At 36.1% G+C, this 23,972-nt stretch overlaps 1 protein-coding gene across 3 annotated transcripts in view; it reads right to left on the bottom strand.

Moving 5' to 3' along the window:
- The window catches only part of LOC5575534, an 89,497-nt gene that overhangs the window by 12,735 nt on the left and 52,790 nt on the right, over nt 1–23,972 (bottom strand). The gene's annotated exons all lie outside the window — the stretch shown is intronic.

Consider the following 23,972-nt stretch of genomic DNA (forward strand, 5'->3'; position numbering starts at 1 on the left):
AGTTCATAACTGTGGAAGTGCTCATAAGAACACTAAGCTGAGAAACAGGCTCTGTCCCAGTAGGGACGTATCGCTAGAAAAGAGGAAGAAGAGTCACTTATGTGACAGGCTAAGGTCTGATGTGACAAAGCAAATATGTAGGCAGGAGGGTTAGGGACATAATGAACACACGGGGCGAAATGGACACCCCCTTACTCTCTGGGAATATGCATATTTCAGCAAAACTTTATAAACTGTACGAAATCTGTTTTGACGGTATAAAATTTGTCCTCTGAAATTCTACTATATTTTTTTTCTCAGCTTCAAATTAGTTTATAAGCAAAGCAGAGGAAGCGGTGGATTTATTTTAGAGCAAAGAAACATATTTCCATTCTATGTAAAATAATCATTTACCTAGTTGTCCAGTATGCCCCTAATCCCCCTATTCATGAGTATTTTGCATATTATTATAATACAACCTTCTTTTAATACATTCCCATAAAATATACAGACTATATGTTTATTTTTGCATATATAGTGATGCACCCTTCTTTCAGTATTATCTCATTAATGATATAGGCAAAATATATCGATGGAGAGCCTATAGCAAAAGGTCACTTGGCATAAAATAATTTGGTATAAAGCCATTTGCCATCCAGCCATACTTATGCTTCTTCTTTTCAAAAAGGATGTTCTTCATGTCATGCCAAATGGTCATTGGCCAAATGACCATTATATCAAATGGTCCTTGATCATTTAATCACTCATGCCAAATGCCTTCTTGCCATTTGGTATCCTTACGGAAAATTTTGTCTATATCGTCAACAGGATAAGACTGAAAGAAGGGTGTATCACTATTTTGTGCAAAATTAAACAAGTCATTTGTAATTTAGACTTGACGCAAAGAAGGGCGTATCATTTTATTGTGCAGAATAGTAAGTTTTTATTCTGCCGAGTTTACGTAATCATTATAACGGAAACGTATGATATGATACTACGAACGTCTTTATTCTAATCGGTGTAGCTCTAAAAAGTAAGAGATGATGCGCCTTCTTAAAACATTGATGAAAAGCTGCATACATCACTACATTTGATAAAAATTGGACATACATGTGAAATTATACATTTGGAATCTACTATACCGAAAGAAGGGTGTAGCTCTATTTTGTGCAGAGTAGTGATGAGTTGTATATTCTTTTAAATAAATATTGGATATTGTGTTTCCCCATAGACTGATCTATCAGTTTTCATAAGTGCCAATAAAAGTGAAACTACTGTGATAGTTCATTGCAAATGAAATTTGAATTATGCGTAAAGTGTTCATAATTAGCAGCACCAATGCTAATCTTCTCATGTACCATCAGTGCACCAGTATGTTGTTCCAGTCCACTCATGTTCCTGTAGCCCGCTCACGAGTTTCAAAAGTAAGGTAATTTGAGTAAATACGCAAAAGATTGTCCACAGTATAATTCAATTTGTCGATTTAAATCGTCTAGTGGCTATAGTTTCCATATTTATTTTGTTTGAACTTATCTTTTTTCGGTGTGAGCGGGCTACTGGTACATGAGCAGATACTGTTGCACTGATGGTACTTGTAAACAACTTTGTATGGAGTTTAATTTTCAAGTTTTTTAAATAGATTATTTCAAAGCTTTAAAGTAGGTATATGAGTAGTGTTTGATCCTTCGACCTTGACGCTTGCTCCTGCGGGGGCGAGCGATGAGGGCAGGATCAAACATGTCGCGCGTTGGTTGCTAGGAGTGAAAAAGTGCGCGGTCCGTTAGTAGTGTTTGATCCTTCGACCTTGACGCTTGCTCCTGCGGGGGCGAGCGATGAGGGCAGGATCAAACATGTCGCGCGTCGGTAGTGAAGCAGTGAAAAAGTGATCGGTTCGTTAGTAGTGTTTGATCCTTCGACCTTGACGCTTGCTCCTGCGGGGGCGAGCGATGAGGACAGGATCAAATATGTGGCGCGTCGGACGAGTAAAGTGAAAAAGTGCCGCGTTCGATTAGTCCTTATATGTATATATGATTTTTCAACAAACTATGAATGGTTCGTCACTGTGAGTGTCGACATAAACTCTGATTCATGAATTATTAATATTTAACTTTTTTTTTTCAAAACACCCCTTTCTTTTTACCTTTATTTTTGTAATTAAAAAAAACTTTGAATGGTTCGACACTACAAGTGTAGACTTCCGAAAGGTTCACTTTATTCAACAAACTTTGGATGGTTCGTCACTGTAAGTGTCGGCATAAGAATAGGAGTGTTAGGAATGTAACATTTAGGTATTTGTTCAACAAACTTTGAATGGTTCGTCACCTCAAGTGTCGGCATAATCATGTTTATATCTCACAAATAATTATTTATCATGGTCTAATCGCTTATCAAAGTGAATCCTGTGACCCAACGACCCTCCCCATTAACAAATATCCCTCCCAGTAACCTTTGTGGAGATGCAGAGGCAAACACGGTCTCCAAATAGCAAAGGTTACACACTAACATTCCTTCCCTCAATCCCACCTGACTGCAAGGACGTGGCCGGCGCCGTTATTGACCCTGTATAAATAGAGGCACTGAATTATGCACACTGAAGAAGATTATGGCCAATCCCAGTCAAACTTCTAGTTGATTCTTTGTGCATTTTCACTGACTTCGGTCAATCACGGAATAGCAACCATTGATATGTGTAGTCAGTCTAAGCTAAGCTAAGCTAAGCTAAGCTAGATTATTTCAAAGCTTTAAAGTAGGTATATAATTTTCTGGGGAATGGTCCATTCTGGGGATTGGTTTTCTGGGGAATGGTTCATTCTGGGGAGTGAAATTCTGGGGAATGGTACATTCTGGGGAATGAGATTCTGGGGAATGGAATTCTGGGGAATGGGTTTCGGGGGAATGGTTTTCTGGGGAATGTTATAGAATCGAGCAAATTTTTTGCATAAACTTAATTGTTTATATGACTTTTTGATAAAATAAAAAGCTGAAATTTGGCAAATCGACTAAACTAGAGACGATCTATCCACTAAAAATAGCACATGTCGTTTTTATCGAAAAATGTTCGTTTTATTCCATAGTCCAATCTACTGGTACATTACAACCATTGGTACCGGTACCCTATTAACAAATAAAGAATGAAACATTTTCGGTAGTTTATAAAAGTCATTGAAAAATGTTGCAAGATTTTCTATTACCATTATTAAGAATAGAAGAATTTCAAGGATGTGTTATTCTACGCAAACATTAGTCTACATAATAGCTTTCTTTTCTACTAATACACCATCTTGATTAGACCATGATTTCTCAATGTTTCGACTTTGTCCGGTATTGGGTGCTGTCCGGCACTGGGGGATCTCCCCCTACAACAAAATGTTAGGATACCGTCAAACGTGGTGGCTTGCAACATTTTTCAATTTGACTGAACTTATATTCAACTAAAGCCAACATCTAAACGACATCTTACACTATAAATTGCTTATGGAAATTTTATTGGCCGGTCTGGCTACAAAATGAGACAAAATGACAGAAGTTTGAATCGCCTCATTTATCATATAGCAAATTCTAAAAAAAGTTGCTAATGCCTTTTTAACCAGAAACAGTAATGGATGCAGAACCCTAATTTAATTAAATAGCGATATTTTGATGCATGGGACAAAACAATGTTCCGCAGTGTTAGTAATAAAATGATGTTTTCCCATATAAATTGCTAAAGTTTGGAGTTCTGTATCTCAGCTGATGGTAGTCCCACTTGACTGAAATTTTGATGACGAACTACAATTAATCTGAAATTATGTCTGCAGCTGCAGTAAATTCATTATATTAAAGTCATTTTTTCAAAAATTTTCAGAGGATTATTTGAATTATTATAATATTATAATTTCAGTTTATTTGTAGTTCATCATAAAAAAAATCAATCACTTCGGACTACCAGAATCTGAGATACAGATCCCCAAACTTGAGCATTTGGTATGGGAAAACAGCTAACTTTTGTCACTGACTGCAAATTGCCCTACTGCGGGTGACTTGCAACATTCAATGCAAATGTCGTTTTTTTATATGCCGCATGTTGTAAGTATTTTTGTTGTGTAGCGGAACATCCCCAAGTACTAACACCAAAGCCGCTAAATTTATATTTAAAAAACTATTGATTTTATGGTGCCCATTTATGATAAATACTGTAGCGTAGCATACTGTACTGTAGCGTACTGTGTTGTGTACAAAAATAAATTTGAAAATATAAATATGAATTTTGACATTGCATTTTTGTATGTATTTTTAGTGCCAAATTAACCCGACTTGAATGGTGGCGCTCAATACCGGACAAGATCTGAATAGGAGGCACACAAAATGTTTCAAAACTCTTTTCAATAGCACAAATCTAAATCGGACGGTTGTCTGCGTTTAAGCTGATGATTACCTATCGAACAAGTTTTCAGCTCGAAATGCTGTCAAGATAGATAAAAAAAAGCCATACCTCAAGGCTTCGACACATCTTCGCCTTTAGACAGTGCCGAATCTTTTGTTTTTGCATATGTATATAATACATTTCTCGCATTACTTGTGATTTCGCCCTAAAAACCATTGGTAACCGAGTGTGTAGCTTGTTGTTACAGAGCAAACGAATGGATTTTCACGTTATTCAACAATGCTACCATGAAGAGAAGAACATTTATCTGAGAAGCAGGCTCTGTCCCAGTGAGGACATAATGCCAAAAAGAAGAAGAACAATTAAGAGAAGATCCTCCTCTATTTCCCAGTGGTGATAGTTTCCATCCTGGTTAATTCATTTGCTTAGAAACAATGAGCTACACACTCGGTTTTCAATGGCTTTTAGGGCAAGATCACATATTATGCGAGATATGATCAATTTTTTAAAATAAATTCTCATTGATGCTAATCGTTAACCACATTTTGTTGACATGAAAAACGCGAGCAACTACAGTATATTTTCAATGTATTTCTTAAGCAACTTTTTCAATAATCAATAATCAATTTTTTGTCTTAAAACATAAATTAATTCCAAGAATTTTTATCGCAGTTCTAAGAGTTTGTATACAAACATATTTTATTTATTTATTTATTTTTTGATAAATACCCAAAAAGATCATAAAAGTGAATCCGATCTTAGGAAATTTTGCCATAATATCCTCTAGAAGCTTAAATGAAAATAAAAATATGGAATTGAATAGATAATTATGTCACTTACCAATAAAACCCTTCTTAAAATGTTAGGGACTTTTGCACCGTTTTTTATGAATTCTTATGGACAAACAAACTTCAATTATAACATTTTCGTTTTTTCAAACTATTGTCGGTTAGCCTGGAATATTCGTTTGGAGAAACTGAAAAGCTGTTGTTACGATTAATACCCAATTTCATGTTCTCATTTATATATTTTACAGTTCTTTGACAATCCTATTCAGGATCCCTTACAAAAGGTGTACGGAATCAAATTGCACCACTGTAAATGTTTACCCATTGGATATTTTCTATTAAATTAGGTATATTTAGGTATAATTTGTTCAATGTGTAAAACGTTTGACCATCGATCGAAATGAAAAGAAGTAGAAAAAATGGATCTCCGTATAGTGTTAAGGATCACAAACGGATAACTCAAGTTTTCAAGAGACACCCCAACAGTCCAGTTTGAGATATGGCGAAGAAACTGAATATATTCAAAACTTTCGTTCAAGATGCGAAAAAACGTGAAGAGCTACCTACATACGTACAAAGTCCAAAAGACGCCTAATCGCGTAAAACACGTGCACGGAAGCTCTACACCCAGATGTTGACGAAACCACATTGCCTCGTTATGGATGATGAGACGTATATAAAAGCAGAGCTCCGGCAGCTTCCGGGGCACCAGTTTTTCATTGCTCATCATAAATAAGATGTCTCTGAGGACGTTAGAAAGCAGAAGATGTTAAAGTTTGCCAAAAAATATATGACTTCGCAAGCAATTTGATCGTGTGGAAAGCGGAGCACCCCATTATGACAACTGGTGTATCTAAATAATGGACCGATGCACGTGTTCACTAATTTGACGTTTGAGCGGTGCCAAATTCACTGGTTGTGATGGTCACATAAATAACACGGCACCGCTAAAACGTCAAATAGTGAATCCGTGCAAAGGTCCATAGAAATGGGATCGAAGCGTGCTGTGGTCAACGAAGGACGTAAAAAAATGCATGCGTCAAATTCAAGAATTTACAGTTATTTTATAATTAGTGATTGCTGCAATAATTACGTTAATAAGTGTATGCATCAAGCAATAGTGGTCTTACTGAGGAGATTTTCCATCCAATGTCCCTGCTATTTCGAAAAACGGTGAACTTACAATAAGTTCAGTCGGAGGAATGATTTTGGCTTGTGGTGGACCAACAAGAAACACAATTCAGTGTCGGCATTGGCGTACGGTTGGACGGATATATACCTAGATGACGGGAAATATACCAATAGCTCAAGGCTTGAAGACACGAAAAATGCTGTCTTTGTTGACCACCGAAAAGCTACCGCTGACTGTTAAAGCACAACATGCAAGCAATGGCGATAACAGCGGGGTGCACGACCCAGGAGTAAAATAAACAACTAACGTTGGTACCACAGACAAACAGACGTAACACTTAAAACCAATTTCTTTAAAATCCATCACCCAGTTTACACCATCATCATCTGGTGAGCATGTTGCACGAAAAGGTGTTTCGTGTAACAAGACCGGCAGATGGCGTCAAATGCAAAGAAAAACGATGCGCGCGCCTCTGGTTGTGAGATTTGTAACATAGCGAATTTGAAATGATCGTTGAAATAAATTGTCGATGGAAATTTCTTCAGTGTTACGTCTGTTTGTCTGTGTTGGTACTCTACTGAAATCTGGTGAGATCGTTTTAAATACTCAATATTATAATTTTTGGTCAAATTGCACACATTAATTCATGTGAAACAACTCCTGTATAGCAGTTTAATTTTTAAACTCGTTTCAGAGAGCGAGCAAAGGCGCTTAAATCAAGGCTCTAGAGCAAGGACATGTGGAAGAAATGCCTATGTCCCATCCGAGGAGAACAACAGTGAAGTGTGCATTAACTTTCTTAGCGACGCCACTTCCAACGATTTTACCTAAAAACCCTGAATTGAAATGGTTGGTACGGTTGTCCCCGTTGCATCCTTTCTTGAATTGAAAGTTTTTTGCCTATCAGTTTATTCATGCGTGAATAACCTAATCGTCAAGATTTTTTCAATTGTCTTCAACCCCAAAGTCTGCACAGTGGGCCTGGCCATTTTAATATTTGTATCTTATCGCCGATATTCTGCAAATATTAATACTGTCAAGAAAATACCTTAATTAATTAAGATATTTCCAGGATGCTTTTCAATATTGGCTGTGCAAGCGCTTAGATTAGATTAGATTAGATTGAGTGTATCTAAATAATAGAAATAATAAACCATAGAAGAAGAATGTCGCTGGCGTCGCTGTCGGAACATCGTTTGTTGGCGAAGATAGGCGGGGATATAAACGTCAACGCGAAAATGTATGCAGTTTGACACTTATGTATCCAACATGTTTCAGAGCTAGAACAAAGGGAAACCAGCGACATTCATCCTCTATAGTTTTCTATCTCTATTATCTAAATGAGTGCCTCCATAAGCGTCTATTTCATCAGGTCATATGATGGTTTTCTAACCGGATTTGGCCTTTTGCCATTACTTGAAAGAGGTTTTGGAGTGGTACAAGGTTAAGGAGGTCAATTTCGTGCCGAAGCATCTCAATCCCCCGAACGCAACTGCGGCCAATTGAAAAGTACTGGGCCATAATGAAGCAGGCACTTCGGAAGCATCCTAAGGCAGTGAAGTTGGAGGAAGATATGAAGAAAAAATGAACTGCCACGCAAAAATGTTGGTCCAAGTGTTGTACAGGATCTTATGAGTAGTAGAGAAAAGTTCTTGCAGTACGATATGGAATTCAAATTAAATAAAACAAACATGGGAAAATATTCATAACATGTATTATTTTACCCCTTGAAAGTTTGAAGATGATTGGTTGAACACCACTTGAATATTATGTCATAAACATTATAATGCAGATTAATTAAAAAAAATCTTCTGATACTTGTGATTTATAGTGAAATAAGTTGATAAACTACCGTCGATGGGGGTGACAATGGGTCTAGGGGGTGAGATTGGGTCAAAACGGAACAGTATGATTTATGAAATATTTCAGCTAATAACGCTTATATTACTTAAATTAATAATTCATATGTTAGGGAACATATGATAACACGTGATTCATCACAGTATACATTTTTAGAAATAGTAGTTTTTATTTACTTTACCAATAAACTTGTATGTTGAAACTAGATAAAATTTACCACATTAAATTTCTCCTGTGCAAATTATCACGCATGTAGTTAAACCTCTAGCGTTATATTAGTAGAAGGTTGAAAGCCTTTTCATTACACTCCACACGTATTTTCCGGAATCTATTTGATTTTTCCACAAAATTTTTATATTTTTCGGTACGGTGTCTTAAACATCAAAAATGGGGGTGAGATTGGGTCAAGTGAAAACGATAGTAAATGATATTGCAAGTTCACTTTTTTGACATTTCACGGTTCCGGGTGTTCTCTTTTTTCATTAAGATGTGTTTATACAGTTAACTCTCCCTTACTCGATATTCCGTACCTCGATATCGAGTTAGAGAACCATAGTAAAAGTTGGTTTTCATGGCTACCTCGATGGTCCCTTGGATCGCCGTTGCACTGGTTTTGTGTTCTGTAACTCGATATCTCCCTAATTCGATGGTCCCTTCAATATCGAGTAAGGGAGAGAATTCTGTACTTTCTAAATACAGCATATCTGAAACATCAAACAAGTCTACTTAAGTATTTCGTGCATTGAATAGCAATGCAACGCATTTTGACAACTTCTCAAACCCGCAACTGTGTTTCGAGCGCAGCAACATCGTAAAATTTTATCAAAGGGTTTTTTTTTTGGAATTTAATATTTATCAGTGTGTTTATATTATCCCGTATAGGCCTGAGTGAAAAAAAAATACTGAAACTCTTACCGCTCAGCAAATTCTTAACGGATTCAAATGATTTTTTGTCAGTTCACTGGCCCACATATCTAGTTTCTGGAAGTGGCCAGGGGAACTCGGAAATATTCTTGTGGCTGGAGTTATTCCGGTGGGTTACTGGGTCAAATCGGGTTAAAAAGGGCTATTTTTTGGGACATGCAAAACTACCTTTATTTGCTATGACAATCATTTTAATTTGCATAAATCATTAAGAGCTGACATTCAACATTATAAATGAAGAGTTTTGTATCGTTTAAAATGTACCAGATGTGGCCATTCGTACGTAAAGCCCGGAAGAACCGGCTACAGATTTGTTGGATACTAAACCGTTTCAAGTCTCGAAAAGTAGAAATCAAACATAATTGTGCACTAAAATGCGTTCCCATAAGCTTGGCACAGATGTTCAGATACAAATTGGCCACTTTATTATAAGTTTGGAGCGTCCCGGGACCCGAAAATGGTCATTGGTAGGATTGATCGAATGCAAAACTCATAGTTATCCAATTCAATTGTTTCTCAAAAACTTTACACTGACGCAATTTTCTTAAAATTCCGTCATGTAGTGGCCACATTATAGCCGATTTCGAAAATAATCTGTGATTTGAAATGTGCCTACCTCCAATGGCACAAACGCACAGTACCCTTCTTACCCGACCTGACCCAGTGATCCACCGGAATAACTTCGGCCACAAGAATATTTCCGCGTTACTCTGTCCACTTCTAGAAAGTAGATATGTAAGCCAGTATACTGACAAAAAATAATTTGAATCCATTAAGAATTCACTGAGCAGTGAGAATTTTAGAATTTTTTCTTTCACTCAGGCCTATACGGGTTATAGAAACATCTCACGGAAGTATAAATGAGTTGGATCGCTGAAATACTGGGATTATGACGTCAACATCTGCCTGAAATGTACTGACCGTGGAATGTCGCACCTAAATTTAACTATTTTCAAAGGTTTAAAATAATCACTGTTTCAGTACACCTTTGGGGAAATTGAATAGGCTTTATGGCAATGAGGATGCGACTTTGAAGACAATTTAAGGGAAAAAAAAACAAGTAAATTCAAGTAAACTTGACGATAAATGTTGGGTTTACATATTTTCCTCATAGGTCTTCATTTTTTTGTATAATCGTTCTTTTAAGTGGGTTTATCATACCTGCGAAACATTTAAGACATCTTTTCGTCTTGTTTGCATCGTATTTCATCAATATTTTTCAACTGTGAATGGTTTTGCAATCATATTCTCAAATCCAAGTTATTTCAATTACAGTGACCCAATGTCACCCCCTCTATGGGGTGAGATTGGGTCATTTTTCATTCACTTGTGGTGCCGCTGTGAATAAATATTTCTCTATAATTATTTGAACAGTTGTTAATGTACCATCAAAGTACATACACACCAAATTTGAAGTTTATTGGAGTTAAATTGCGATAGTTATTCAATAAATAAATTGCACATGTCCCTTTTTGACCCATTGTCACCCCCAACGACGGTACCATGAGTTACAAGCCTCTTGCCGTTGCAAGTTCCTCGTTTGACTGTTATCATGACAGTAGATACGAATCAAAAAATATAAATAATAATCAGTAATTTGTAATATCAACAATTATTGGCAAGATTACATAAATCTAAAGATAGCCATCAAAATGCATGCCTTGCTTCCTTCTCGATTTTCATTATCCAAAAGACCTACAAAACTTATACTTAATACTAGGGTGCCGGTGCCAATGGTTGTAATGTACCAGTAGATTGGACTACGAAACAAAACGTACATTTTTTTGATAAAAACGACATGTGCTATTTTTGGTGGATAGATCGCCTCTAGTTTAGTCAATTTGCCAAATTTCAGCTTTTTATTTCATCAAAAAGTCATATAAATAATTAAGTTTACGCAAAAAGTTTGCTCCCTTGCACCAATAGTTGCCGTCGTGTTCCAGTAGTGGATCAATGGATGGAAGCAGTTTTTGAAAGTGATGTATAAAAATGGAGAAAAGTCCCAGAGATGATCTTTATGCTTCATTCGAAAGATATTAATTGCTGTTCCGAGGGAAAAATGTTAAACCTTTGTAAAAAATTGCCATTTTGTTTAAAATTCCTTGTATAATTCCCGAACGTCTACTACTGGAGCACTAGCGCAACTACTGGAACACGTGTACCAATAGTGGCTCAAGCGATTTTATGTTAAAAATTTAGTTTTATCACTCTTTTTATATTTTTCCCATATAGTAGAGGTTAAAATCTTTCTGTTGACGCCAAAAAATCTCTGCTAAGGCTTTTCGTTATTTTGTTATGATTTTTTATAGCTTAGGTAGTCCACTAATGGCACCGGCACCCTACTCGCGTCTTATGCATTTTTTTGCTAACATTGAGTAGCATAGTTACTGCGCTACCAAAGACAAATTAAAGACCTCCATGTCCCTTGTAGTTGCCCAAAATTTTATGGCTCATAAGGTAATCTAGAATGCCGTGAAAAGTGTACTGCGATCTGTCAAACTTGGGTACCTTTTGCACTACCGAGGGACCAAATGCAGTACTAGAAGTGGTACCCAATTTGAGCCCGAGTCGGACGGACCTGGCGCTACGTTTGATTTGTCGTCAGGTGTGTGTTCATTAGTATCAAAACTTTATCTACTTTGGAAAATTATAAAATTCAGGATTTAAGTCAGATTTATGAGTACCGTCATTGGCACACTCAACATACTTCACATAAAACTACTGCAGATTGATACTGGTAATAAGTCCAAAAAATTGACTGAATCAGATAATTTCTGACCGTACTTTAGTAAGAAATATACTACATCAGACTTTCTATAAACTTATGCATAAACAAGACCAAGTAACGTTTTTCAAAAATTGGAAGTTCTTATGTCACATAAAATGCATAACATTTTTTTAGCGTGACTAAGTAATGACCGCACACTCCTAGGCATACTCGCATAATTTTCATGATTTTTTTTTCTTGACAGCAGCCTGGCTGCTTGTTGATATCCAGTTCGCATCCTCCAGATCAGAATGTATTTATTTCAACAAAAAACAAAACAAAATTTGGAAATTCGACCAAAAATTGTTCTTAGAAAAACTTTTTTATCAAAAACTAGTGGGCCCGGCAAACTTCGTCTTGCCATCAAGTAGGCTGTTGAAAAACGCTATGGATCGTTCCATACAAAATGACTCCACTCCATTTTTATTTATATAGATGTTTCCAGCATGACACTTTGTCCCAAACACCTGTTCTGTTAACTGTCAAGATTCTTAGTGAAAATTGAAACAAAAAAATTAAAAATGTGGTTTTTGTGTTATTTAAAATTTACGTTTTATTTTTGAATTTATTAAACATTTTTTTCAGTGTGTATTTTTTTTTATTGTACTCCAAACGATTCACTACAAGTTCTTCATACATTTTTTTTCTCTAAAATCAACAGTTTCGGAGTTAGAATTTTTCGAATAAGTTGCATGCAAAAATTTATACATAAGGTACCGTGGGGCAAGTGGGTAATGGAATTCGCATAGTTGAGATTCTTCAAATTCTAGAGACTTAAAATTGAAACAAATGAGGTCGTGTATATTTTTTAGTTTGACTCCCACCAAATATAAGCAGCATGCTTAAATTGATTTTTATGAAAAATTGAAGAAAAAAATATAGAAAAAGGTTTTGAAAAATGTCTCCTTACTTTTCACTTGCCCCAAAAGTGGGGCAAGTGAAAAGTTTACCGTTTTGAACAATAAATTCAAAAACAAACAGTTATATTCACGATTTCTATTAGCTTTAACATTTGTTAAGGCTTCCCAATGAACAATAACATAAGTAACATGTAAACAAAGAAAATGTTATTCTTTACACTTGAATTTTCTTCTGTTCAGTTATGTTAGTTGAAATGATTCGACAACATTATGACTGCAACATTTCCAATGTTAGTTCTTACATTATAGGACAGCAATTGCATTTCTGCTCTGTAGATTTCCACCGCTAGTTATTTGTTTTTGAGTAAGTCGGCTATGACGTCGGATAACTCTTCGGGAGATATCAAATGGAATCCTTCAATAACGTATTTAGAATATTTTTTATGTGGATAGACCTATACCCCATTTTTATGTTTTGAACTAGCTTTACATAGACATTCCACGAGATTTCCGTGTGTTCTATAATATTGCAACTTTTCAATCAAAGTCTTCCTTTCAATTGGCTGCCCGAAGTAGACATATTAATATTGTAATGTTTGGCAACATATTTTAGAGAAGTTCCATGATTTCTAACAGCTTTTAACACTATACTCCAGTGTTTCTTGAATTATCAGCACGTTATGTTTTTCTATGATAATTGCGAACCATGTTTACTTATGGCTACTTAAAGAGAAAACACAAATTCAATCTCTAATGATAAACTTTTCACTTGCCCCACCTGATTAGAAAATTGACGGTGTTTCAAGTTGGTTATTTTTAAGTCTATGTCGAATTAATTCTAAAACTTTTTTTATTGCAGTTTGAAACTGTCACAGAGGACAACTAAGAAGTGGTACAGGAAATTATTTTCCGCAACTTTTTTCCACTGAAAATATTAAAATAAGATTGTACGCCGCCAACTTGTTACGGAGTAACAGTTGACAGGTTAACAATTTTTCGCTCTATTATACAATAATGGCTGAAAATTTTCAGAAATTTTTTACCTATCGTAATGTTCTCAATTGCCTCGAAGGTTTACGCATGAGTTTGAAACATTAATTCACATATTCAGTAAAATATATCAACTGTTTTCACTTACCCCATTTACCCACTTGCCCCGCGGTACCTTATACCATTTTCAAAAGTTATTCTCGAGTCAAAATGGTAGATTTTTCTATGGAAAACACTTATTGTGCCATACCAAAAACATGTGCAAAATTCACTGCAAATCGAAGATGGTCGTATTCTGTGACTGACCGATTTGATATGGAATTCGTCAGTTCCGGTACCGTAATCCGGGGTATCATTGATCAGCGGGGTAACATTGATCGGAATGACCCATCTCATAAAAAGTTCGCATTATCATTTATTGATAGAACATTTCCAAATCATGGATGGTGCTTCTCTTTCATATATTCATCAGCTGATAAAAGTGAAGATTCTTGCGAAAATTGCGTTTACCCTATGCGTAAATTTGTCAACTTTTCGAAACAATGATTTCAATGGTTAAGGATGACACTACCAAACATTCATGTCTCACATAAGTTCTGTAAATGATTTGAGCAAGGAAAATGCGGTTCTTACTAAAAACGGCATCGCCGAAAACGATTCCGTTGTCAAAACTTTCATAAGTATGTTCAATTATGCAACATTAACGAATTACTGTTAAGAATATAACTTTCCCTTAAGAAATTGCCTACCTTTAGGCGTATTCCGTGGTTCGAGATGTTTTTAATTTTAAAATAACTCAAAAAGTAAATGACTTGTAAGCATTTGGCCTTCATATTCGGCTTCAGGGGCCATGATTTTAGTAGGTAACGACATTTTCATTGATCAATGTTACCCCAAATCAACTAAATCAAAAAATCACTTAAAACATTTTTTTTAACATGCTTAAACCTTTCAAAAAACAAAATAAAGTATATAGTCTCGAGCTATGGGTGGCAGTACTTGTTTTAAAAATATAAAATTTGCAACTATTGCATTTTGGAACCAATTATTGAAGAAATATTCAAAAAAAATGATCAATGTTCCCCCGGATTACGGTACTCAGATTTAAGGAATGAGACAGCATTACAGGTATTTTTGGTACCGGTACTACAAGTAACCCTATTCGGCGTGAATTACGTGCGAGAAAAAAGCTCTCAAAAAACAGCCCTGTTTTTCATTACTGTTTGCGCTTATTGTTGGGTGGGTACCTTCTAGCGCGCATCATCAAGGCGGTGCTACCAACTCGTCAAGCGAAGTTTCCTTCCAGTATTAGGCTCAAGAAGCGCACCCGACCGGGGGGTGGCTATGTGTGTATCATCACATCTCATTAACAAGCGCTAAAATTACACGTTAGCCTAGCGGAAAATATCTGTTTGATTGAATAGGTGGATTAATTAACGCCTTTCGCTATGGACCTGCCGGAGCGAGCTGCTTGCTGGTAGGTTGTACCGTGAAGGTGGAACATCAGGTTTTATGATGGGTTGCCATGGCTAATGAGTGTATTAGGGAAAACGAGCTTGTCGAAATGGGAATGGAAGGAATTCGGAAATGAGCAGAGATGGGAGCGTACATGGAGGCTGAGAACAGTTCATCTTTTGAAATGATGATTTTTCGATCAGTTCTCCGTCAGTCCGCTTCCCATTTTGAGAGATAAGGGCAGGAAAACGACATTTAGGATACAGGGGCTTCCTGGTTTTATCTGCACCCTATTTTCTTCTAATCTATGTTTCTTCTAGCTGTGCATCTACCAGCTGAACTTAAAAAGATATTTATTCAGATTAATCATGTTATTCATCTAACTTGAATAAACTTATTTCTAAAATTGACAAGTGACTCCAATGCATTATTTTAAGCTTTCAAAATTCGTATTGATTAAATAAAAAAACAAATAAATAAATATTCCCGAATTTGGAAACATAAAACTTCTACCTTGTAGCCGAAATCGGGAAGACACTATGTGTTAGATTTCAAGGCTTTCTACTTTCATAGAACGATCCCAACGTCGCCAAAGGTCGGACTAATTCCTTTCAGCATGGCAACGAACGAGTCCAACAAATTGCCACAAGCACTTATCGCCCTGACCTCACACCTGGTTCTACGGCCACCAATAAGCTCAAAGCCATCTCACATTGATCCGAATAGATTGGCTAAACATACTTAAGGTAATATCCCCCTCTCGATCGGAGAGAACCAGGGAATGAAAAGAAAGCGCAAACATTCGCGATCGCTAATCCTAGGCACGGGTGAACCGTCGTTCGTCGTCGCCAACGAGTGCGGGTGGTTGGTTTTCTTGGGCTCTCCCCGTGACTGAAGCTTGCCGATCGTTGCCCGCAATCGGTGGGGAGAATAGGCAAAGGAGGCGGTGCGTGGCTCTATCATGTCAATCGCGTCCATCCGTCGATGGAATGGGAACAACTTTGACTTGGTCGACCAAAGTGGGCTTGTGTGTCTCACTCAACAGGCATCTCGATCGCATCGATCGATGTGCTGGAGTTGGTTGCGTTGGCAGCCTATTTAATGCATCAATAAAAAAATGGAAAATGATCCGTAGATAATTAATAACTTCTCTATAATAAAAGCATAACAATTTGTGATATGCTCCATAAATTTATCAGATTGCTTTAAAAAGGTCAGATAATCCTCTTTATCAAGGCAAACATCAAAACCGATGCTTCATCCTGGACAGTGAATAAATTGTCACCCAACACCCAACAACAAAGACATTATCATCTTCTATTCTTGTTGCAACAATTTTATTCCGCAACATGAGTTTATCATCACTTGAACAGAATATGACAAAGATCGATCACCACGTGCGCAGCGATTTTCTTGGCTTCGCATTGCAATTTTCGAGAACTTTCTCTGTGTTGGTAAACATTGGCACATTATTGAACAGCATGCATAAAACAAATTTGGTTTTGTGTTTAAAATAACTGATTAATCTCGAGTCGAAAAAGTTGCTACAATGTTGTGCCCTGTGATTGTCATGACAATTTTGCTTCTGATTGTATCCCTATCCGTAACAGTATGGATAAACGGGTTGTGAGCGACTTGGTTTGTTGTTTGTTTTTCGTCTCCTTTGAAGACAATTTGATTCACTGATCCTGGATTCTTTTGCTAAAGAGCGCAATTTTACAATTTTTATTTCAATTCTTTTTCATTACTACAAAGATTTCAACCTAATAGAGTGTTGCATGTGATATTATTTCGTTAAAATGTCCTATTAACTTAGACATTTGAACAATCTATTTTAATTTACCTTATACCACACTATTTGAAAACATACAATATTGTAAAAATCCACTGGTATTTGGTTGTTCATACGAAAATCGATAAAAATACGTATTAAAATTTGATAATTTTCATAAAAAATACTTTGTACTCAGACTTATAAAGGAACATAGGCACTGTGTTTGGATGGGCATCTAATTCTTTCGAAAGAGGTGCGCTTTGCGAATGAGAACCACGTGATTATTAAGTTGAAATCGAATTGGTTAACTTCTGCGTTCATGGGTCCTATTGTGGCGTAGCGGTAACGCTCCCTTTCTAGCGAAATGGGAATTGTAAGTTCGATTCTCACCGAAAATCGTGCCACAGAGGTTATTTATGGAGCAATTTCGTTTATTTATGGAACAATATAAAAATAGTAATGATAAATAGTCTGGAGCAGTTTTCGATTTTCTATGGAGCGATTTAATTTTCTTATAGTCTCAAAAACCTTTCGCCGGTTGCGATCTCGTCGTAGCTTATGGGCTTCGGTGTGGATTCAAATCAAGAGCAGCGGTGGGTGACCAACGGCAAAACTATTCCGGCGCGGTGGGATTGTTATGAAAGGGAGGCACTCTCGGAGAAGAGGTTCAATGGCCATCGTCGGGCAGAAGCAGAGAAGGTCGTGCGGACGATCATCGCATCCATCCCAGCAAGCCGGAGATCGTTATTGGTTTTGAGGTGGACTGCTTGGATGGTCGTTTGCTTACTCGCTCGCTCGCTCGCTCTTTGCCTTCTTCGGTGTTCTGTCGAATGGATCGTGAAGACGACGTCGGAGACACAAGAAGGTGTTGCTTCCCCCTCGCTTCATATCCAGTTTTAATTCATTAGAGAAATTGAAAAATGGTTCCCGGGTGTTGGAAATGAAATAAAGATTAAGATTTGTTTGACCTTTTTCTTGAAGTGGAGAAGGGAGACGACGTCGACGTGTGTAGTACAAAGTCGAATGCGGAGCAGGAATTTCATTTCACACCTTGTTTTCGTTGGGGTATGCACACATGGAGTAACAGTTAAAATTTAAAATTTTAAATGTGACTCATACGTGGAAGAGTGACAGTTGATTAAATGGTTTAGTTTAAAGAAGCTCATCATTCACACATACTCTCCACATCTAAAGTTCTTCCCAATCATTGGGTTACGCTATTAGATCTATATTTGCGTTCTTTGTCTAGGATGAGATGCTTCTCAGTTCAAACAAAACGTGTAAATTTATGAGACATATAATGCACATATTTGGAGCATGGAACATCATGGATATTTACATGATATGTCATGTAAACTCCAATTATATGCCATGTAATCTAGCAGGATCCTGAGTGATTACATGACATATAACTCATTTTTACATGATTTCAAACGGAAATTTACATGACGTCATGTTTACATCGCATAAATGAAGGGTGGTTGGTCATTTGGCATAAAGTCGTTTGGCATAATGGTCATTTGGCATAAAGTCGTTTGGCATAATGAGTCTGAAATCAAGAATTTCTTAAGATGACATTCGTTCTTACGTTTCTATTGAATCTTTCTGATGACATTAGACTTATTGTGGAGTTAATTGACACAAAATGTCACTAAATTCAACAACCATATGCTCTTGAATAAACTTTAACGTATTAGGAAAGTTGTTGCCAATATTATTTCATTATTCATCTAGAAATTTTTAATTATAGTTTAAGATTTTGATATATTTAGCACAAATTTACGCTTCTTTCAAACATTCAATGATTTTTTTTTTTCTAAATGTGATGTAATCATAATTATAGGTACAAAAACTGTAGATTTAAAAATTAAATTAATTTCACCTTCTTTCATACATAGGCTATTCTTTGGAGCTACAGTCGACTCTCAACATCTCGATGTTCTACATCTCGATATTTCTCCCTATATCGATGATTGCTTCGGTCCCTTCATTCTGCATACGATTTCTCTCTCCATATTTCGATATCTTCATGTCTTGATGTGTTCCTGATGAGTTTTTGTTCCCAATTCTCTCTAGATTTGTGGATATGAACATTATCAAAGGTTACTAGACCAGTTTTAAGTGATTCAAAATAATTTGAAAACTCGAAATGAAGTTTGTTTGTTTATTATTTTCCTAGTAACGGAGTGATTTTCAATCTAGTGTTCATTATATTGATGTTTTTTGTCTCGATCTCTCCCTATCTCTGGCCCCTTCGATATCGACATATGGATTTTTTAGATAAGGTACAGTGGGGGAAGTGTATCAGTGGGGTAAGTGGATCATTTGTCAATATAAAGCACGAATACTTGAATATGTTGAATGTTTTCGCACCATTGCTACGTTTTAGGTTATATTCTTACGCTCACACTGATACTATTGCAAAACTGGTATGACACGTACACTAACACAAGCAAACTTGTGAGCTGCAATAAGTAATTAATTTGAAAATTGTTTTCCATCAATCCAAAATCCATTGTATCGCTGTCTAAAATCGAATTCTATTGTTTTTTTCGACACATGGTGAGCATTTCAGTTCTAATTGAATGAATCACAATGAAAAATATGTGATTTTTCTAAATAATTACAGATATATTGTACATGGTACACTTACCCCTACTTTTTAATGGGGTTTTTAAGTGGATCAAGAATTATTATCATTTATTGGCAGACTGCTTACGAGAATTTCAATAAGCTTCAATATCCACAATTGTTGTTTTCCCTTATTTTGTTCCATTTCCAGCTTGAATATGTCAAATAGACCATAGAAAATTTAAATTAATCCACCTTACATTTTTTTTTACCTTTCTAATATAAAAAATATAAAAGAATAATAAGTTCTAAATTCACACGAAACATTTCGTGGTTTATCTAAGCTGAGTTGTAAGAGAGCAATATATACTAATTTTCCAATTGAATGCGTATTATCGTACCTTATTTGACCATTTAAATTGTTCTAGACGGATGATACAAATATATTCACAAATAAAATAGAAGGATTTCAGTTTGTTATTCAAAGTAAATGTAATCAATATTTTAAAACTAAGAGTGTTTTTCAAAAATATCGTTAGGAATAATCCTACAATACTTCTGTATTACTTATGCGTATAAATGGATGAATTTCCTCATTTTTTTTTATTTACAATATTTTTTTTGTTCGAATTTGTATAAACTAATATATACATACCGTTTATTATATTTTGATTAAATAAAGACACATTTTCAATTTCAAAGTATCAAAATGTAACATTACTAGCACTATTAACAAGAACGAGAGTAATTTCATTCTTATTATACATAATTACACCACATTTGTTTCGAGAACAGATTTTTTTAATGGTGGATCATTTGGCGCAAATTTTTAACTCTCTCATACTCAATACATAACAATCAGAAAAATCGAAATAAATGACGATTTGTAGTATAATAGTCCCTCATTTGTTATCCACAGAAAAAAGTTTGAATTACATTATTCACGTTAGCTGCACATAACAATGAAGTTAACTATTGATTTTTCTGTATCCACTTACCCCACGGTACCTTATATTTTTTGTTTCCAACTGACAAAAGGGAGGCAATAGATAACAAATAATCTGCACAAGTTATCAGCCAAAAAAATAAAATCGATTACTGCAGTTACTTCGACGGGTTGTGCTACTTTTCCCCGAATGTCGTTACTCCGAACGCCAGTTCCCCGATCGCCAGTTCCCCGAATGCCAGTTCCCCGAATATCCCGCTTCTCCGAAAAGTTTTTGGCACTCATAATTGTCAAAAATTTATACATTTCAGGGTGGTGAACGAACTGGCCATCTGATATGCACCCTTCTTTATTTTATTGGTGGTTCTTTCGAATTTTACCGTCTTCAGCATTTTTGTCAACATGTTGATAGCCGAGAATAACAGAATACCCCCTTCTTTTAATTGCTTATCGTTCTTTCTCGTTCACCATCCAGCCACTGAAGACTATTATAGCACCAATTTAAACTGCACCACTTTTCGGGAATACGGGTCATTCGGGGAAGAGGGTAATTTGAGGAACTGGTGTTCAGATAACCAACATTCAGAGAAACGACATTCGGGGAAAAGTAGCACAATCACTTCGATGATTCTGAACACAATTTTTGATGTCTTTTCGTTTTATTATGCCGCAATAATTTTAGGCGTCCAATCTTCTATTGGTTTAATTATGAATTTTGCCTTCTTTTAAAAAATAAGCAGTTCTTTATATTTATACTGTTTTAAATTTTGTTATTTAGTTAAGCTAAATGTTAATCATTTTTGTATTTGGCTGTTTTATAAATTCTTGCAAGACGTGCTGTTAGGATGATTTCTACTTTAGAATCAGCCAATATACAGTGTTTTTAATGTACACTTCCAAAATTCAAATTTATATTGAATCGTTCAGAAGCTTTGCCACAAATATTTTCTTTCAAAAATGTGTTGTTCATTTGAGTTATGATGTGAGAAGATTTTTTTTGCTTTAGCCTTAAACATTTTAAACGGAAGATAATATTATCTCGTATATAGGCTATTTTTGCATAATGCTTTGGATAGATCTTTGGATAAGAGCTTTTAATATTTGCCAAATAAATTTTCCTTTTTTTATCAAGTAATTTTCATCAAGTGTTACGTCTAAACTAGGACAGATCTTGATCTGCAGCGAAATATTCTATGAGCGTTCCCTTTATTAATAACTGCGAACTTTCTTTGCCAATTTACTATTTTCAAATATATGTATATCGCAACAAGCTCAAAGATACTCTATGTTCTGGAATGTGAAGAAAATTCTTATTCCGAAAATATCTACCACCAGACCCGTCACGAATTTTATTTAGTTATGCTATCTAATTCACTACAATTTTTGACATTCGTAGCTTGGAATATCTCTAAACATCTACGACGCTTATTGAGAACCTACGTAATTTTTTGCTATGGGCTCGGTGGTGCTGATCTCGGTAAAAGCTTCAAAAATGCCGATATTCATTCTTAGTCAATCATTATGCCAAACGGCCATTATGCCAAATGACCATTATGCCAAACGACCATTATGTCAAACGGCTTTATGCCAAACGACCTTATGCCAAACGACTTTATGCCAAACGGAGTACAATCTAAATGAAGTATACATCACGTGTAATCTTCATTATTTTTAACTGTGTTGTTCAGTACCAGACCCGACGGTTGTAAGAGAGATCAAAAACGCTTCAGGAGTTCTTCGTCAACTAATACCAGGTCCGTTCGAAAACGGAAGCGAATTATCTCAGATGAATTCCGGAAAGCAGCGTCCACTCTATGCCAAACAGTGAATCAAATTGTCATCAAAATAGACGAAAAACAACCAACAAAGCAAGCGCACTCACAACCGTTTGTACCAAGTGTTGCGGATTGGGATACAATCAAAAGAAAAATTGTCATGACAATATCAGGCGGTAACATTGTTGCAACCTTTTAAACCAGTGATTAATCAGTTGTTTTAAACATAAAATCATTTTTTTTATGGATGCTGTTAGATAATGTGGCAATGTTTACCAACACGGAGAAAGTTGTCGAAAATTGTAATGCAAAGTCTAGAAAACCGCTGTGAATCCGATGAGCGATCGTTGTCATATTGTTTCCAAGTGGTGATCATCTGTTGTTGCAGAATAGAATTGTTGCAACAAGAATAGGAGAGGACAATGTCCTTGTTGACGTGAGTTTGTTGAGAATTGATTCACTGATGCCGAATAAATGTCTGAACATGTTTTTCCGGTGAAACTAATTAGGTTGATAACGCTGGATGGTTCGAAATCAAGTGCTCGGTTTGCAAACGAGGTTTCAATCTAAGTCAACGTTAAACGGATTGAAGCAAGGAGATGTAGGGGAACTTACGTATTCTTGGCAGTCTAAGCCGATGCCGCGCTTCTTTTGTAATTTTCTCGCACATCAGCAGACAAATTACGTGTTTGTCTGTTTACATTTATGCGTTGCTCAATCCTCTATCGATTCGCATCATCAGACTTGTCAAAATGCTTTTGGAAACGTTTTTACAACGCTGCGAACATCTCTTGTCAGTGTGACTATTGTTGGCAGCCTCATTCTCTTCGGCAACTTTCCCATAAGAGCTGCTGATGAATCTCTTCGACAGCTCCAAATCAGCTGAATTTTCAGGCGTGTTCATTTCAATTGATGACATCTCTGGCGATATTGTTTGTTTAGTCTCGGAAATCTCGTCAGCGGGAAGCGGGCAAAACAAAGAATCATCTGAATGTTTTCATTGATGTGTTTTGATTGAAAAATACTGTGTTTTTGACGTTTGAAATTTGGCTGCCGATAATAGCCGAATGGTGCCGAAGCCGTAAGTCTCCCTATTTTCGAATTTACTGATTGCACTCAAGGGTACGATCAGGATTTATTGGGTACAGGGAAATGGCACTATCATCACACTTTTGCATATGCTCCTTGCCTTAGCGGACGATTTTATTGGAATCGATTCCATGGCAGTGAGAAAGGTCTTTGTGCCTTTGAAAAGGGATAGAACGAGAATAACCTTGATCATTAATTTTACCAAAATAAACTATGTACATGCTCGCAGATGCAGGCCTACTTACTGGTGTTCATCTTGGAACACTTGTAGACTGCGCTGTGCTGTGGACAAAATTCTATTGAAAACTAGAATCGCCTGGATATAGAGTATCGTATCTGCAATACAATATGTAAAGCTTTTAATTCGCGATTGTGGATGTGTTGTTATAATACTTAGTTGAGGTTTAATACCAATGGGTATGTAATCCCTAGAAAAAAAGATGCAAATACGTTAGTCATGACCAACTACAATAAAACAAATCTAATGATGTTATAAAAATGTGACAGATATTTACGTGCCACGCAATCATTCAAGCGTTTTGAGAAACTTTAGACATAAATTTGCGTGCCTAATCGCTAGTTTATAGCAACGCCTCTTCTATTACCAATAGACCCATTAAACTCTAAGTTAAGAATTATTATTTCTAATTAGTATGCAGAGATGGCGACCGCCGACGAAGATTTGTCTTCCAATTTTAA

Source organism: Aedes aegypti, chromosome 3 (assembly GCF_002204515.2).
Source record: "Aedes aegypti strain LVP_AGWG chromosome 3, AaegL5.0 Primary Assembly, whole genome shotgun sequence".
NCBI lineage: Eukaryota > Metazoa > Arthropoda > Insecta > Diptera > Culicidae > Aedes > Aedes aegypti.